This window comes from Henckelia pumila, chromosome 2 (assembly GCF_033568475.1).
Source record: "Henckelia pumila isolate YLH828 chromosome 2, ASM3356847v2, whole genome shotgun sequence".
In the NCBI taxonomy this organism is placed as follows: domain Eukaryota; kingdom Viridiplantae; phylum Streptophyta; class Magnoliopsida; order Lamiales; family Gesneriaceae; genus Henckelia; species Henckelia pumila.
In genome coordinates, this window is record NC_133121.1 from 39,330,977 (window position 1) to 39,349,908 (window position 18,932).

An 18,932-nucleotide genomic window follows, 5' to 3' on the forward strand; every position below is an offset into this window, starting at 1 on the left:
AATTGTACCAAAATAGTCAATTTTCAAAATTCAATTTAACGGATAAAATATTTAAATTTTCCAAAAATTCAAATTTATCCAAAAATCAATTTTAAAAATTTCGGACTCGAACAATTCGATCCGATGCCTCGTGATCTTATCAAAAACATTTTTCGATCGGATCAAACACTAGAATTTCAAAAATTCAAAATTTTCAAAAATCAATTTTTAATTTTTCCGGGCTGCCCGGGACAATCCCGGGCAGCCCGTGCCCTGACCGGGCGCGGGCTGGGCAGCCCGCCGCTGCCCATTGGGCAGCGACGATCGCTGCCCTGGCGCTGCCCTTTTTCTTGCCCGTCAGAAAAATAAAATTTTTGATTTTTTAAAAATATGTTTTGTTTCAAAAACCCGAGGCCAAAAATTTTTGTACAATCGATTAATTTAATCGTTTGATCTGAGCAACCTGTCTCTGATACCACTGTTGGAAAACGGTGTTCAGATCAATCAGAATTGATACCCGGTGCAGCGAAAGTTTTAAAATTTTATATGGAACGATTCCATATCATGGGTATCAAAACTTTACGATTAAATTGTGCGTGTAAAAATTAAATAACAATTAAATTTTTACCTTGAATCTCGAAACGAGATTATGGACACCAACAGATAACTCTGCTCTTGTTGTATATCCCAGAAACTGATGGACGAACAATTCTTCAATCAGGTCCACGAACAGAATTCGAATCCCTCTGATAGATTGCACTAGAAAATCTATCAGAAGTTTCTACGAAGAGAATTAACGAATTTGATCCGTTAAACCAGACTGCAAATTCGAAATTCACAGGCTGGAATTTTCGAACAGAGAGAGGAGAGGGGGCGGCCACACCTAGAGAGAACAGCTAGGGTTTTCGAAAATTTTGTGACCTCTGTTGTGTAATTTCTGTACTGCAATAACTTATTTATAATGTGGGCTGCTAACAGCTTAGGGCCCATTAGTCATAAGTTCAAGCCTGACAAGCAAAACCCGCATGTTCAGAAATTAATATAAAATTCATCGTGACTCAGATTGATAAACCAATTTCACCAATGTGCACAGAAACCATTTTTGCATCTTTTAAAGTCAAGATAAATTTTCTGAATCCGAATTCAGTGATTTCCAAAAATGCCCATCCCTATGTCATTTTAGGAAATCTTACTCTTCTACTCTGAAATAAAAAGTCCCACTTCTTTATTCACTAAATTTAACTCTTTAAATTTAATTATCTCAACGGGGATTAAAAATTCATTACTTGTGTGACCCTCAATGGTTCAGGGATACAGCTAGCCGTGGGCTTACAACTCCTTGTGACTCGGAACAACAATTTCCGACTTGCCCATCGAATCATGGTAAGAGCGCCTAGCAACATCGCCCCATGATTCCCTAGGTATCACTGATAGTGCCTGCAAGAACCAATAGATTTTGGTTAGCGTACAGTACGGTCCCTTCATCCATATATCCCGATCGAATCAACAACCATTGGTAAATCGAGAGTCGTTCGAGATTCGATAACTATGCAATGCATCTTGAAGATCAAATAGTGACATCGCATGTGCTACTAAGAAACCATTTCTTAAAACACATCATGTACTCTGGCCAGAGATTCGTCACACTAATATCTCCTCAGATTTCATAGGATATCCACACTAGCAAGTATGTGGTGAATCCTTGACAACAAAGCATCGACTCCTATATGTGTCGTAACTGTACCCAATCCCGACACCTGATGATCCCAATAGAGTCGGTAAACGAGTCAAAGTACAGTACTAGCATATAGAGTCTCAATGATGTTTCAAGTAGTAAGGACTAATGGTGCACAACCAAAACCGCGGACTTTATCCACTCGATAAGTGATAACCACTTGGAAAGTCTGGATAGGGTAGTTCGATCATTCATCGTATGAATATCCATTTGCATGCTTTGAACATCTCTATGTTCCATACCAATGAAACGTGGTACTCGACATCGCAAATGCTAGTCTCAATCTCGAGCGATCCTTATCCTTATTAACGGACGGCTCAATCGACTAGGAACTGTTTAGAATATACAGTGACTATAAGATGTGTTTCATGATAGCCATCCCCATGTGCCACCACATCTTACATACACTATAGTATATTCAAGGTCTTCATCTAAACATCTTATAGTATGTCACAACATAATAATATGATAAAAGATAAAGTAAATGCCATTATAAAAGTGTAAATTATATTAAACAAAAGATTGTTTATACATAGAGTCATAAAAGCCCTTAGCCACAAGTTGGCTCACCGGGCACCCACTCTTTCAATTTGATTGTGCCTGATATTTCTGAAAAGAGATATCAGAATTTGAAGAAATGCACAATAATGAATTCAATATTCATTCAATAATTGTTTTATCAGAAGATAAAGCAAATAGAAGTAACAGAATTAGTATGTTTTCGAAGTTAAACATACAGAGAGGTTCCGATGAATTTGGAAATCGTTGACCAGATGAGTTCAGTGATAGTTTAGAAACTCCAGAATTGTTATGAGATTGTGATTTGAAAGAATATTTTGTGAAACTACCAAGATGAAACAGTTTATGTGAAGTAAACAGGTGGTAGTTATGAACAGATTGATGGAAATTACTGGATACGATAATTTGTCTGTATGATCAACTCACTGAATTGTGATTAGATTTGTTGTAAGACGAACAGTAAGCCAAGAAATAATGTCTCAGATTGAAACATTGGGTTTACTATTACATTGTAATACAGATGATTCGAAGACTTTGAGTACTTTTTGAGGTAAAGGTGCAATTTGATATCCTTGAATTGGAAGAATAACCAGAGAAGATGCATTGAATTTCGAGAATGAATTTTATCTGACATGATACCGATTATCAACAGTTTTGAATACGTTGAAATCTGTGAATGCAACATAAACTCTGATTAATAGATAATCCGAATAGACTAATCAGATTTGTGGAATACACTGTATGAGATGTGAATAACAGCTATCGATTCAAATCTGTGAAGAAGAAAGAGATATGATGAATTACAGGAATGATTAAAATCTATTGTCAGGATTAAGACTTTAGATTTATTCGACAGATGTGGCATCGATTGATTGATTGATGTTCTGAGAGTTGGTTATATGTGATTGTATTATACCATTTGTCGATTGATGGATTATCTGAGTTGATTTTCCGGATATTGAGAATATTCTCAGAACTTTGATACCTGATTCGGTATTACTTGTCTTGATGTGTTGCCACTTGATGATTATAATTCCTGTAACAGCTTAATGAATCAATTTTGAGATAATGATATGATGAAAAGAAATCAGATTTCTTTGTATTGGAATGATACTACTGAAGTATATGATATCAGATCAGACATGATTTGTTGTCAGCAGATCAGATTTGATTTGAGGAACACAAAGATGATGAATATGAATCTGTATGGAATGAAAGCAGAGAAGATGAACCAGATTTAGTAATTGAATGATAGATATAACTTTTCAATCTGAAACTGAATAGTTAAGCAGAAAAGTATTCTTGAAACATCATTCAATTCAGAAGTGAAACAGAGCAGAGTTAATTTACAGATTCAGAATATGAAGTTGAATACTGATCTTGAATCTATGAATTGAAGAACAGTGTAGACTTGATTTATGTTCTATACTCTGTATAGAATGATATAGAGAAAGAATCAAGTCGTCACCAAAGCTGAATTGCACTGAATGACATGTCAGACGGAATTGATGATTGTATTGGCCGAATGTATTCTTTTCAGCTGAATAAGTTCAGTATCTAAGTGAGATTGAAAGATGAAGTGAGATACGAAATACAGAGTGGATGATTGAAGTGAGAATCACTTCAGATAATCATTCAGTCTATTAGATTTGATATTCTGGATGAATACGATTTCGAGGACAAAATCATTTCTTAAAGGGGAGGAATTGTAAGGCCCGAAAATATTAAATTATTAATTATGGAATTTGAGAATTAAATTTCATATTAAGGGCTAATATTGATTTGAGAAGTTCTGAAAATGATAGATTTAATTTCCGAACCGAAAATATTAAGTTTGAGAATTTACGGATTTTGCGAATTAAATTCCGAGAATTCTTAAATTAATAGAATAAATATTCGATTTGAATATTTATGGAATTTAAGATTAAATTTCATGTTTCAAAAATTAACGAAGATTAATTTTGAAGATGAAACCCGACCAGGGGTTGATTTGAAAATATCGAAGATTCGAGGGCTAAAGTGCAAAAGGCCGGGATTATTGATTTAATTCGAATTTATTTAATTTTAATCCGAGTATATTTAATTTGGGAATATTTAGAGTTTCAATTTTAATTCTAATATTCTTAAATTATTTTGGATTGGAATTGAATTAAAACGAAGGCCGAGGACTGAATTGCAATTACTGAAGACTTGAGGGACTAAATTGAAATTATTTGAATACATATCCAACTTTAAGTTATATTAGTCAGACTGAATACGTGTATGTTATATATTGAAGTCGGAAATCCTGTAGCAGAGCCGAGATCCTCTTTATTTTCTTTGAAATTGGATTTTTCAAACGTCGATAACTTTTGATCCGCTCGTCCGATTTCAATTCCGAAAGATGTTCTGGAATCCTTGCGACAAGGGCTTTGATTTGATGTAATTATTTTGTTCTCTCGGTATGTTTTGAAGAACAAAATATGGCAGAGATCAGATTATGAAACTATATTGTGTTTTTGAGTTCGTATGCCGTTCGATATCGCAGTCGGATTGGAAATGAATTAAGAAACGAACTTGTCATGGTTTCAGCATGTTTTTGACTTGTTAACATGTGATTATAGCTGCTGATATGATGAATTGAATGATGAATTCAGCTGATATAAGTGATACGAATGATTGAGTTGATTAGAAATGAATTCGATACCGAGTCGGTTCTCGATTTTCAATCGCTATGCCGCCGGTTGATGTTTTGACTTCGTTTTGATAACCTATAACTGAGTTGAGATAGTTGTTTAGATGTTATGAATGTTATAGCATTTTTATTTCTCGATTTCAGTTGAGTTTCGAAGGCTAACGATTCACGACTCCAAGTTGTACGAAATAAGAAGAAGTTGAAGTTTGAAATGATGTTGATTGAATCTTTATTGATGATTTTGATTCAATTCTGAAATGATTGAATAGAATGAAGTTTGATATATATGTTTTGATGCTATGTTCCAGAGTTTAATAGGAGACTATTGACTCAAGAATCTCAACTTGAAACCGAAGAAGAAGTGATCAAGATTGAAGTGAATTTGATTGAAGATGGATTGAGGTTTGAATGATCAGATTCTTGTAGGAGTTGTTGTACTTCCTATCCAGATGTGGAACATCGTCAACTCGAGAATGAAAGGTATAATGACGACATCGCGAGTCAGGGACTGTGAAACTCAAGAACGACTATTCTTGAGTTATCCCGAACAAACCAAATACTTGTTTAAGTACTTGTTCTTGAGGTAGAACTTATGTTATTGTCGATCCATCACAGGTAGTGGATCTTTATTGCTTTTGATATGATTGTATATTGAATTGATTCTATGCCAAGGTTGCGGTTAACCTTATTTTCTAGCCGGAATGGCTACGATAAATGGATATCCATGTCAAGATCGGTTACGAATCTTGATGGCAATGAAGTGATAAGAATCAATTCTTGAGATAAGCGCGCTATATAAATTGAGTCTTGATTTGAAGTTGAGTTGATATATGCGTTATTTTTACTCTATTCTTGAGTTGATATGTTTATAGTTGATATGAATTTATTTAACGCATTTATATGTCGATTATACTGAGAATGATTTCTCACCGGAGTTTATCCGGCTGTTGTTTTGTTTTGTATGTGTGCATTGCAACAGGTGGGGCAGGAGCTTTGTTGAGATGACATTGATAGCTCGGGAGAGAGATGTAGCAAGTGTGGACTCGGGTTTATAAGATAAAGAATGGTATAGTGATAGCATCAAACATAGCAAGAACTTAAGACTTAAAGTTGTTTATGCTATGTTGAATAGCTTGTAGTTTTATATCTTTTAAGCTATTCATTTGATGTAATACATGCATGATTTGATGATAGAAACTTGGTATATGAATGTATGCATGTTCTCAGAATTTGTAATATGTTTAGACTCGAATTTTGTTGGTTGATTCATGCCATTGTTCCAAGCTTGACAGCAGAAAATGTCTTCTGGTGTTTTCTGGAAATGGTGCCCGCTCGATCGGGTGAAGTTCACCGATCGAGCGAGGCCCTTAAATTGAAGGCAGAAAATCGATCATTTTGGGCTCGCTCGATCAGTAGGTTTTGACTGATCGAGCGAGACCAAAAATGTGCAGACCCGAGAGCATGATTTAATTGCTCGCTCGATCGGCTGACTTTGCCCGATCGAGCGAGGCTCTGAAATTTTTAAAAAAAAAAAATTATGCTCTTGATTTATTATTCTTTAATTGTTTGATTAATTGTTTAATTATTCATTAGCTGCCCTAAAACGAGATTAGCAACCCGAGGTCCCCACAAAATACTTCCTAACATTTTCATGATTATCATGGAAAATTAGCTTTCATGAGGAAAAATCACATAACATGCAACACTTAGCATAATCAATCCACGTGAGCCGTTCCATCTGTCCCGGACTTTTGAATTTAAAACTTTTTCTTATGGAACATTTTAAAAATACTTAAAGGAGCTTAACAGGTTAAAAGCATGAATTTTGGACCAAACACGTGAAAACTAAAATTTTGAGACAGAACCCTGCTTGCTCGAGCGTGTTGGAAAACTGGCGAGTTCCCAGATCAATCACGATTGATACCCGGTGCAGCGGAAGTTTAAAATTTTTATCATGGAACAATTCCATGGTGTGGGTAACAACCGTTCAACGATTAAATTATTGTGTGTGTAAAATTTAAATAACAGTTAAATAAATTTTACCTCAAATCTCGCAACGAGATTAATGGACACCAACAGAACAATTCTGCTCTTGTTGTCTCTCCCTGGAACCGATGAACGCCTTCAATCAGGTCCACGAACAGAGGTTTAATCCCTCTGATAGATTGCACTAGAAAATCTATCAGAAGTTTTCTGCGAAGAGAATACACGAATTTGATTCGTTATTCCTTACTGCGATTCAAAATCACAGACCGGAATTTTCTCGGGCAGAGGGAGGGAGAGACGGCCGAAAACGTTTTTGAGAGGGGCTAGGGTTTCGAAAATCCTGTCTCAAAAATTATGACCTGTTGTGTGTAATTTCTGTACTGAAATAACTTATTTATAATGCAGGCCACTAACACCTTAGGGCCCATTAGTCATAAGCTGGGGCCCGACAAGCAAAGCCCGCTCGTTCAGAAATTAATATAAAATTCATCGTGACTCCGATTGATGAAACGATTTCACCAATGAGCACAGAAACCATTTCTGCACGTTTTAAAGTCAAAATAAATTTTCCTGAATCCGAATTCAGTGGTTTCCAAAAATGTCCATCCCTATGTCATTTTAGGAAACCCTACTCCCTTACTCTTAATTAAGAAGTCCAACTCCTTAGTTCATTAAATTTAACTCTTTAAATTTAACTATCTCAACGGGGATTAAAACTCCATTACACTGTGTGACCCTCAATGGTTCAGGGATACAGCTAGCCGTGGGCTCACAACTCCTTGTGACTCGGAACAACACTTTCCGACTTGCCCAACGAATCATGGTAAAGCGCCTAGCAACATCGCCCCATGATTCCCTAGGTATCACTGATAGTGCCTACAAGAACCAGTAGATTTTGGTTAGCGTATAGTACGGTCCCTTCATCCATATATCCCGATCGAATCAACAACCATTGGTATATCGAGAGTCGCTCAAGATTCGATAACTATGCAATGCATCTTGAAGATCAAATTAGTGACATCGCATGTGCTACTAAGAAACCATTTCTTAAATCACATCAAGTACTCTGGCCAGAGATTTGTCACACTAATATCTCCTCAGATCGCATAGGATATCCACACTCGCAAGTATGTGGTGAATCCTTGACAACAATGCATTGACTCCTATATGTGTCGTAACTGTACCCAATCTCGACACCTGATGACCCCCTCAGAGTCGGTAAACGAGTCAAAGCACAGTACTAGCATATAGAGTCTCCATGATGTTTCAAGTCGTAAGGACTAATGGTGTACAACCAAAACCGCGGACTTTATCCACTCGATAAGTGATAACCACTTGGAAAGTCCGGATAGGGTAGTTCGACTATTCATCCTATGAATATCCATTTGCATGCTTCGAACATCTCCATGTTCCCTACCAATGAAACGTGGTACTCCGCATCGCAAATGCTAGTCTCAAACTCGAGCGATCCTTATCCTTATTATCGGACGGCTCAATCGACTAGGAACGGTTTTAGAATATACAGTGACTATAAGATGTATTTCATGATAGACATCTCCATGTTCTACCACATCTTACATACACTATAGTATATTCAAGGTCTTTATCAAAACAACAATAGTATATCACAATATAACAATATGAAGTAATATAAAGTCATTGCCATAAAAGTGTAAATAATATTAAACAAAAGATTGTTTATACAAAGAGTCAACAAAGCCCATAGCCACACAGTTGGCTCACTGGGCACCCACTCTTACAATCTCCCACTTGCCCTATAGCCAACTAGTCATACTACGTAGACCCATTGCTTCGCGATGTTTGTCAAACAATGGTCCTGGCAAAGGCTTAGTAAGTGGATCAGCGATATTGTCTGCAGAGGCCACTCGTTCGACACTGATGTCTCCTCTTTCCACAATCTCCCGGATTATGTGGTATTTCCTCAGTACGTGTTTGGATCTTTGATGAGACCTTGGTTCCTTTGCTTGAGCAACGGCACCCGTGTTGTCGCAGTACACCGGGACTGGACCAACAAATTCAGGAATGACGCCCAACTCTTGGACGAAATTCCTCATCCAAACGGCCTCTTTAGCAGCAGCTGATGCTGCAATGTATTCAGCCTCAGTGGTGGAATCCGCTGTGGTGTCCTGCTTGGAACTCTTCCAAGAGACAGCACCACCATTGAGCATGAACACAAATCCATAGGTTGACTTCGAGTCATCCACATCACTTTGGAAGCTAGAGTCGGTATAGCCTTCCAGTTTGAGTTCTCGTCCTCCATAAACCATGAACATATTCTTAGTCCTTCGCAAGTACTTAAGAATGTCCTTCACGGCTTTCCAATGCATCTGACCAGGATTAGACTGATATCTGCTCGTGACACTCAGAGCAAATGCTACATCCGGTCTGGTAGATATCATCCCATACATGATACTACCTATAGCTGACGCATATGGTACATGTGTCATATTCTCTATCTCTTCATCAGTCTTGGGACACATTGACTTGGATAGAGAAACTCCATGACACATGGGTAGATGTCCTCTTTTGGACCCATCCATTGAAAACCGTTTCAATATGGTATCGATGTAGGTTGATTGAGTGAGTCCTATCATTCTCTTAGACCTATCTCTATAGATCTGTATCCCAAGAATGTAGGATGCCTCACCCAAATCCTTCATCGAAAATCTACCTGATAACCATATCTTCGTTGACTGCAACATCCCTACATCATTCCCAATGAGTAGGATGTCATCAACATAAAGTACTAAGAATGTCACCGCATCCTTAACTACTTTCTTGTACACGCAAGGTTCCTCCGGGTTCTTGATGAAACCAAAATCTTTAATTGTTTCATCAAATTTCTGGTTCCAACTTCTTGATGCTTGTTTTAGACCATTAATTGATCTCTGAAGCTTGCATACCTTATGCTCGCTTCCCATGGATGTGAACCCCTCAGGCTGCTTCATATAGATTTCTTCCTTAATGTCTCCATTAAGAAAAGCAGTCTTCACATCCATTTGCCATATCTCATAGTCATACCATGCAGCTATGGCAATAAGGATTCTTATGGACTTGAACATAGCAACTGGTGAAAAGGTTTCATCATAGTCAACTCCTTGTCTTTGAGTATAACCTTTCGCCACCAATCGCGCCTTGTAGGTCAATACCTTACCATCAGGCCCAAGCTTTCTTTTGTAGATCCATTTACACCCTATTGGAACAATTCCATCGGGAGGATCCACTAAAGACCAGACTTGGTTAGTATGCATCGAATCCAATTCAGACTGCATAGCTTCAAGCCATAAATTCGAATCCGCATCAGAAATTGCTTCCTTGAAGCTTCTTGGATCACATCCAATGTCGGGTTCATCTTGACCCTCTTCAAGAAGAAGACCATATCGAACTGGAGGTCTAGAAGTCCTCTCGGATCTTCTAGGTGCAGGCGTGTCCAGCAATGGTTCCTGAGGTGTGGGATCGTTATTTTGTATTTCGGGTTCTTCTCGAACTTCTTCGAGTTCCATCATCTCGCCTTTCTTATCCAATAAGAACTCCTTCTCCAAGAAGGTGGCATTCCGTGAAACAAACACCTTTGTTTCAGCAGGATAATAGAAATAATATCCGATTGAATTCTTCGGATACCCCACAAAATAACACAAGCTGGATCGACTATCCAACTTATCTCCCACTGTCCGCTTCACGTAAGCAGGACATCCCCAAATCCTCAAGTACGAATACTTAGGAGCTTTGCCATTCCATAACTCGTATGGTGTTTTGTCCACTGCTTTAGTGTGGACGTTATTCAACAACAATACCGCCGTTTCAAGCGCATAGCCCCAAAACGAAGGTGGAAGCTCAGTGAAGCTCATCATGGATCGAACCATGTCCAACAAAGTTCGATTACGACGCTCCGATACACCATTAAGCTGTGGTGTCATAGGAGGAGTCCACTGAGAGAGAATCCCATTCTCTTTTAGATAGTCCAAAAACTCGGTACTTAAGTATTCTCCACCTCGATCCGATCGAAGTGCTTTAATACTTTTACCTAGCTTGTTTTCTACTTCAGCCTTGAATTCTTTGAACTTTTCAAATGCTTCAGACTTATATTTCATTAAATATAAATACCCATACCTTGAATAATCATCAGTAAAGGTAATGAAGTAGGTGTGGCCATGTTGAGTCCCTACTCTAAATGGACCACAAACATCTGTATGGATCAAATCCAACAGATTTTGACTACGCTCAGGTTTCCCCTTAAAAGGAGATTTAGTCATTTTTCCTTTTAGGCAGGATTCACAAGTAGGTAGAGAGTTAATATCAGACATATCAAACATGCCCTCTCCCACTAGCTTGTTCATCCTCCTTGAGGAAATATGACCTAGTCTAGCGTGCCAAAGGTTTGCCGGGTTTTGACTATCGATTTTCCTTTTGTTTGTTGTCGCCGGTTTGTCAATACAATTCACTGGAACGTCTTTTAGTTTTAAATTGTATAGATCGTTTTCAAGTTGTCCATTTCCAATTAAACATTCATTCTTGTAAATATTGCAAATCCCATTCACAAAATTACAAGAATAACCATCTCTATCAAGCATAGAAATAGAAATAATGTTTTTAATTAAATCTGGCACAAATAAAACATCTCTCAACAATAATTTAAAACCATTCTGCAAAATCAAACAAACATCTCCAATGGCCGTAGCTTCAACTCTGGAACCATTCCCGAGCCTCAGCTGGGTCTCACCCATTCTAAGCCTGCGACTTCTTGTCATCACCTGCAAATCATTGCAAATGTGAGATCCACATCCGGTATCCAATACCCAAGAAGTTGTATTAAGTGACATGTTTATTTCGATATAGAACATACCCTTTGCAGTTCCCAACTGCTCAAGATACTCCTTGCAGTTGCGCTTCCAATGACCCGGCTTCTTGCAGTAATGGCAAACATCCTTGGATTTTCCATTGTTTGAAGCCTTTGTCTTTTGCTTCTTCTCGGGTTCCACTTTCTTGGGTGGGGCAGAACGTTTCTTGCCCTTCATACTTGGCCCCTTCTTAGCAGAAGATGAGGAGCCCACCAAGAAAGCTGGCTTATCCTTCTTAAGTGTGGATTCATATGTAACGAGCATATTGACCATCTCTTCAAGGGTGGCCTCTATCTTGTTCATATTAAAATTTATCACGAATCCATCAAATGAAGAAGGAAGAGATAGAAGCAGCAAGTCCACATTGAGTTCATGCTCCAACACCAAATCAAGGGTCGCTAACTTCTGTATGAGCCAAATCACTCGTACCCCATGATCACGGACCGAAGTCCCTTCACGCATGCGGCACGTCATCAACTCCTTAACAGTAGAGAACCTTTCAGCCCTCGACTGAGCCCCAAAAAGTTCCTTGAGTTGCGTGTGAATGTCAGCAGCATTCACCGTGTCCTCAAATCGCCTCTGGAGTTCATCAGACATCGAGGCTTGCATATAGCATTTGGTCTTGATGTCATGGTCACACCATGCATCAAGTTTGGCCAATTCCTCCGGACTTATGTCAGCTGGTGCTTCCTTCGGAGGTGCTTTCTCTAACACGTAGAGCATTTTCTCCGAAGTTAAGACAATCTTCAACTTCCGGAACCATTCCGTATAGTTGGCGCCAGTCAGCTTGTTTTGTTCGAGGATCGAGAATAAAGGATTTCGCGAATTCATTGTATGAAATACTGAAAAGGAAAAACAGACATATATCAATGATTGTTTAACAATTTACTAAGACATAAAATAGGCGAATTTAATTTTATGAATCTCACTCCCACTATTTTAACGATTTCACCACCCTCTAGTGAAAACGGGAAACTTTTTCCTTAGTGAGAACATGGAGTCCAATTGACAAACTTATGGTCCCGAATAATATCAGCCAACCATAATTCTCAAAAGGTAGAGCCCAATTGCTTCCAAAGCAACCCCCATGTATTTACCTCATGTCCAATAAGGGCCCAATAATATGACGCCGTTTAAAGTGACATGTCAAGATGACCCATCAATATTAAGTTGTGATGGACGGTCGCCATGTGGATCCCCCAATAATATGAGCCGATCCCATGGGAGTTCCACCCAACTTACAACATTTGTCGATCCAATGTACAGCTTTCCGACGGACGGGCCCCCCCAATAATATGAGCCGGACCGTATCCGCGGGTAGCATCACATACATTGACCGTTGATGGAAGGTAGGAACATTTAAACAATATTTAAATTTCCTTTATTTATCTTGATATAAATTTTAAATCATATTTAAAATGAGGGATTTTATTTATAAAAATATTTGTCTCATCATATTTAATTTATTGCATGCATTGCCGGATTCACGCAATTTATGTCTAAACATGCATACAATCATAATATCACATATTATATAGGATGATCGATTCCATTTCTAATTGACCTGTGGTTGTCAATCACGGGTCTTAGTCCAATCCTAGGTAATATGCAGTATGCAAATGCAATCCTATTACATATGCTTCCAATTTACATTTCTTCAGTCTTCATTGTCTGCTGGGCCCACCATCTTCAAATCTTGATCTCCCACTAAATCTAATGTATTTACAATAAATAACAATGACAAGTAGGGGATACATTTTTAGGGGGTGGGAACGGGCTATAAACCAAGCCCACTTTTATTACATATGACATTCATATCGGGCCATAAACCAGGCCCATTAATAAAACCAACAATAATAAAGACAAAATGTAAATTCCTAACATACACCTACAAAATTGGTCATGGCAATCGATCATCCTTATCCAATAACATTTAATTCAAAATTAATTTATTGGATAACATGCTGTGGCAATTCAAATTTAAACAAGATAAAATCATATTTTATATATAAAATCTCATTTCACATATAAAATCATATTTTATCTCTATATCAAATAAAATCATATTTTATCTATAAAATCCAATTTTACAAATAAAATCATATTTTACTTAATATATCATAAGATCATATCTTATCATCAATTGTACCAAAATAATTGATTTCAAAATTCAATTTACGGATAAAATATTAAAATTTTCCAAAAATTCAAATTTATCCAAAATCAATTTTAAAATTTACGGACTCGAACAATTCGATCCGAAATCTCGTGAACCAATCAAAAACAATTTTTGACCGGACCAAAAATAAAATTTTAAATATTAAAATTAATAAAAATATAATTTTTCCCGCGGGCCGCCCGGGACACTCCCGGGCCGGCCCGCACCCGGGGCGCGGGCCGGGGGCAGCCCGGCTGCCCCCTTAGGGCAGCGCCTGGCGCCGCCCCTGGGCGGCGCCGTGCGCTGCCCTGGGCGGCGCCGAGCGCCGCCCTGCGCAGCGCCCAGCGCTGCGCTGGGCGGCGCCGAGCGCCGCCCCTGGGCAGCGCCGAGCGCTGCCCTGGGCGGCGCCGTGCGCCGCCCTGGGCGGCGACGGTCGCCGCCTTGGGCGGCGCCGTGCGCCCCCTTTGGGCGGCGCCGTGCGCCGCCCGGGGCAGCAACAATTGCTGCCCCACCGGGCAGCGATCCAATCGCTGCCCGGGTTTTGCCCCGAAAAAATTTTTTTTTTATTTAAAAATATTTATTTTGTTTCAAAAACCGAGACTCAAAAATTTTGTACAATTGATTAATTTAATCGTTTGATCTGAGCAACCTGGCTCTGATACCACTGTTGGAAAACTGGCGAGTTCCCAGATCAATCACGATTGATACCCGGTGCAGCGGAAGTTTAAAATTTTTATCATGGAACAATTCCATGGTGTGGGTAACAAACGTTCAACGATTAAATTATTGTGTGTGTAAAATTTAAATAACAGTTAAATAAATTTTACCTCAAATCTCGCAACGAGATTAATGGACACCAACAGAACAATTCTGCTCTTGTTGTCTCTCCCTGGAACCGATGAACGCCTTCAATCAGGTCCACGAACAGAGGTTTAATCCCTCTGATAGATTGCACTAGAAAATCTATCAGAAGTTTTCTGCGAAGAGAATACACGAATTTGATTCGTTATTCCTTACTGCGATTCAAAATCACAGACCGGAATTTTCTCGGGCAGAGGGAGGGAGAGGCGGCCGAAAACGTTTTTGAGAGGGGCTAGGGTTTCGAAAATCCTGTCTCAAAAATTATGACCTGTTGTGTGTAATTTCTGTACTGAAATAACTTATTTATAATGCAGGCCACTAACACCTTAGGGCCCATTAGTCATAAGCTGGGGCCCGACAAGCAAAGCCCGCTGTTCAGAAATTAATATAAAATTCATCGTGACTCCGATTGATGAAACGATTTCACCAATGAGCACAGAAACCATTTCTGCACGTTTTAAAGTCAAAATAAATTTTCCTGAATCCGAATTCAGTGGTTTCCAAAAATGTCCATCCCTATGTCATTTTAGGAAACCCTACTCCCTTACTCTTAATTAAGAAGTCCAACTCCTTAGTTCATTAAATTTAACTCTTTAAATTTAACTATCTCAACGGGGATTAAAACTCCATTACACTGTGTGACCCTCAATGGTTCAGGGATACAGCTAGCCGTGGGCTCACAACTCCTTGTGACTCGGAACAACACTTTCCGACTTGCCCAACGAATCATGGTAAAGCGCCTAGCAACATCGCCCCATGATTCCCTAGGTATCACTGATAGTGCCTACAAGAACCAGTAGATTTTGGTTAGCGTATAGTACGGTCCCTTCATCCATATATCCCGATCGAATCAACAACCATTGGTATATCGAGAGTCGCTCAAGATTCGATAACTATGCAATGCATCTTGAAGATCAAATTAGTGACATCGCATGTGCTACTAAGAAACCATTTCTTAAATCACATCAAGTACTCTGGCCAGAGATTTGTCACACTAATATCTCCTCAGATCGCATAGGATATCCACACTCGCAAGTATGTGGTGAATCCTTGACAACAATGCATTGACTCCTATATGTGTCGTAACTGTACCCAATCTCGACACCTGATGACCCCCTCAGAGTCGGTAAACGAGTCAAAGCACAGTACTAGCATATAGAGTATCCATGATGTTTCAAGTCGTAAGGACTAATGGTGTACAACCAAAACCGCGGACTTTATCCACTCGATAAGTGATAACCACTTGGAAAGTCCGGATAGGGTAGTTCGACTATTCATCCTATGAATATCCATTTGCATGCTTCGAACATCTCCATGTTCCCTACCAATGAAACGTGGTACTCCGCATCGCAAATGCTAGTCTCAAACTCGAGCGATCCTTATCCTTATTATCGGACGGCTCAATCGACTAGGAACGGTTTTAGAATATACAGTGACTATAAGATGTATTTCATGATAGACATCTCCATGTTCTACCACATCTTACATACACTATAGTATATTCAAGGTCTTTATCAAAACAACAATAGTATATCACAATATAACAATATGAAGTAATATAAAGTCATTGCCATAAAAGTGTAAATAATATTAAACAAAAGATTGTTTATACAAAGAGTCAACAAAGCCCATAGCCACACAGTTGGCTCACTGGGCACCCACTCTTACAGAGCGCATGAACTTGCCGCTCAAGGGAGCTGTGCGTTAGGAATCTCGCTCGAGCGGCAACAAGTTGCGCTCGAGCGAGAGGCTCGCTGCCGGGATTCCAAGCCAGCGTCGCACAGACGCACATATACCTTCCCTTTTCTGATTTTTCTGTTCTAAACGCCTCTTTTTCACCATCAATTATTTTTCACCTGAAAATAAATCATTCCCGGACAAGAAAACTTCATAACTTGGAAAAGATTTGTCCTAAAAACTACCAACATCAAAATTTTTGCAACTATGTTTCAAAATCCATGAAAACTTCAATACCTTTACACCAAAGACATCAGAAACACCTCACGCTTCACGTTTAAACTTACTCATGAATGTTTACAAGAAACATGCATCGATCTTCATAAAACCACTTATGGTTAAAACTTTAAAATAGATATAGTCTTGAATGAGTTTCAAAACAGTAAAAGCTTGTCTAAATCGTTTGATTGGAATTAACCTGGCCTGCGGAACGATCTAGCCTCGAGAATTTGAAGAACCCTAGCTTTGCGTTTGAACGTGAGAGGGAGATTGGGGGAAGAGAATAGTAAGTGTTCCAAATGAGAGGAATAAAAGAATTTTGAACGCTTATAATTTTGTGACTAATGGGCTCCCAACACAGCCCATTAATTACATTTAAAAGTTTAAAAAACTTTACTCTACCAACTAATAAAATACATTGCATCCACTAAACGTTATTTAAAAAAAATATTTTTTTCTTGACTCGCTCGAAGGCTGGACTCGTTCCTACGACCCAGAATTAAGTACCAACCTAAAAACTTTAAAATCATAACACATCATATAAAATTTCAGGCATTAAAAAAATCATATAAATTCACATAACAATTAAATTGTCTAAAATAACATGCATTAAATCATCTGATTAAATTAATTTATCGTGATTAAGTTAGTGGACTTTTTGGACCTTACAACACACCCCTACACGTAAGCTCTAGCCACCGTCCCATCAGCTTTTTCCGACGAAAATTGGCCATTTAAATAGAAAATGGACTAAAATAATGGCAAAATAAAAGATAATGGATCGAGATAAAAAATTGAACAGTTAGTAGACCAAAACCCAAAAATGGTAAATTTACTGGACCATTAAAAATATTTTTCAAAAAAAAAAATCACAAAATCAGACTTTTAGGCAGCAGATTTGAATACTATAAGGATTATCCATATAATATTTATAATACAGAGGAATTTTCAGCTGCCCAACCATGTTTTCCTACTTGGTCCGCGACCACTAAAACCCGGTAGTGAGTTTTAGCGGTTTTTGTTTTTTTTTTCGCATCACTAAAACCAACTATCGGGTTTTAGTGGTCGCGGATCAAGTAAGAAAACATGGTTGGGCAGCTGAAAATTTCTCTTTATAATACATTACTAAACTATAAAAATTAGCGATGAAATCATTATAATCAAGAACAATTACAAATTTCAAATAATCAATCCATAATTGGTTGAGATGAACCACATACCCACTCATATACGTAAAACTTAAATATTAGCTATCAAATCTATATAATTCATGGGATGAACGGAACTTCAACATTAACACAATACAACATACACAACCCTCAAAGAATCACTCAATTGGAAAAGAAGAAAAAAAACACAATCATCAAGACGGAATTGCATCTAAAAATTTTTTAATTTTTCGGAAAAAGAATCATACCTTAAACTTGTTGTTTCGATGTTGGTTCTTCGCAAAGATTTTCAAAATCTAACGCTTCTTGGCATTAAACTCCTTTCACCTCAGTTTGTTGCACCAAACGTCGACACAAATGTATAGATTGTGCATTGATTTAGTCGTTAAGGGTTCAAATAGAAGACATATTGGGGAAACGTTAGATTGGAAAGAGAGGATAATTAATATTAAATATATATTTATTGTTCAAATGGATATTAATGAATTTCCATATTTTTGAGAGTAATTTCGTAATTTTATCTCAATTAAAAAACACAAACAAATGACATGTTTTTGTCACTTGTCAAAAAGTTGGAACAAATAAAAGCCGAAGATGAGGGACAACTTCAGTTTCTAACCTTTTATTTTAGGGAAAATTGCTTTTTTGGTCCGGTATGTTTGTCCTTTTGCGATTTTGGTCCTCTATATTTCAAATTTCAGTTTTAGTCCGTTATTTTTATTTTTTTGGCAATTTTAGTCATTTTTCTGATGTGACACAGATGCAGTGCTGATGTGGAGCTCACGTATACAGTGCCACGTAAGCATTTTCGAAGAAAAATGATTGAAATTGCCAAAAATCAAAAGATGCAGGATTAAAATTGAAATATGAAAACATAGAAGATCGAAATAGCAAATTGACAAACATACGAAACCAAAACGATAATTTTTCCTTTTTTTTATTATTATTTATAAAATATATGATATATATATTTTTTGAAGTTTAAAATATATAATATTTGAGTAATAATATCTTTGTTTTCTCCCTTGGACAAGTC